Source organism: Galleria mellonella, unplaced genomic scaffold, assembly GCF_026898425.1.
Source record: "Galleria mellonella isolate WM207_F2 unplaced genomic scaffold, CSIRO_AGI_GalMel_v1 utg146, whole genome shotgun sequence".
Lineage (NCBI taxonomy): Eukaryota > Metazoa > Arthropoda > Insecta > Lepidoptera > Pyralidae > Galleria > Galleria mellonella.
In genome coordinates this window covers 9,391,094-9,392,734 of record NW_026441999.1, presented here as the reverse complement: position 1 = coordinate 9,392,734, position 1,641 = coordinate 9,391,094, and positions in this window count along the sequence as shown.

Sequence of the window (1,641 nt, the reverse complement as noted above, 5' to 3'; positions counted from 1 at the left end):
TATAGTAAATACATTACTAGACTGTGAGAATTTAATGACCGTACTACTTTGTGGCAGTTGTTTTGACTTTATCTAGAAATTAAATCAAATACAGTGAACGCTCTATATAAGCAACCTCTCTATAAGCAACTATCTTTATATTTTATTTTCTCAAACATGCTTGGAAATGTGAGCATTGTTTTGACAATCTTTTTCGAGATAAATCAAAATTGCCGAATTCGTTATTCGTCATTGAACTTAAAAAGTAAAATTGTGTTTTTGATTTCCGCGCATTGTTTGAGAAAAGTACTATACAAGCTTTGGCCATAACTAGGCATTGATAGACTCACGTATGTGTGCCTCGGCTACGCATCGGCCCACATTTGCACGTTCGTCCATCAATACCTCAGTTGCTGGCCACTGCAGTAATGTACTATACAAGCCTTGGCCACAACTAGGCATTGATGGACTCATGTATGTATGCCTCGGTCCACGTTTGCACGTTCGTCCATCAATGCCTCAGTTGTTGGCCGCTGCAGTAATTAACTATTATTCTACTCAGCTTATAGTATTTTTATATTCCTTTTTTCCCTATAAGCAACTTTTTTCAATAAGAATTTTTTTTATTGAAATTAGTACAAATGAGTTGCTTATATAGAGCTTTCACTGTATACAAATGATTAAAACTGACAGATAGAATTACGACTTGATTGAATCCCTTCTTTTTATTTTTTTTTAAATGGCTTCTACCATAGAGACAGTGGTGATTTTCTGTCAATGTTAGGATTAGGGGAGACTCCCAGTTAACTGATTATAATATTAATTATAAATAGGTCACGCTGCACCCGCATATGTCACCATAATAGTGCTGGAATTATAATTCTTAGTTGGTCCTGTACATTTTAATTTCTATATTTCATATTCATAATTTGATGTAAGTGCGTTTGGTAAGGAGCGACACGTGGCGCGGCGGAGGTGGCCGACGTGCTGCAGTATCAAGGAGCTTATCATTTTTAATTAAATTTGTAGTTTGTTTTATAATTAATTAGGCCCCTGTCGCGGGCACAACTATTAAACAATAGTCAAAATTTATTAAAATAATCGATTTTATTTTCAATTCATACTATTAAAATGAAACATGTATTTATATGTGAATATATACAATACATAGAGGTTGTACTTAGCCAATTTTTATTATGTTTTCTTCAAATCGAATGTGCATCGCACTATTAAAGTGTGACGTGTCCGCGGTGCGTAGAGTCCTCTGTTTTACCGCCAGGGAACTACACGAACTATACACGCACGATTCTACCTCGTCTGCGCAGGTCCTAAGCTGTTAGTTTCCATATCGTAGTATATACTGTACAGTTACAGAAATTTTACATTATTTCATAATCTGATGACGCGAGTTTCTGTCGTTTTTAGAATTTCGTACCAAGAAGGTAAGAGGAAACCCTTATATGTCTATACCCATCCATCTGTCTGTCCGTCACGACGCTATATATCAGCAACTATTAATGTTATCAATTTGATATTTGGATTACTTGTACATATTGCTAGCCCGTACATATTGCAATGGAAGTAATTGAAAAATATGTTTATTTTCTTTATTGGGAGGGGTTCAAGTGAGCTACATAAAAGAGCTTTATTTTGTCCATTTGA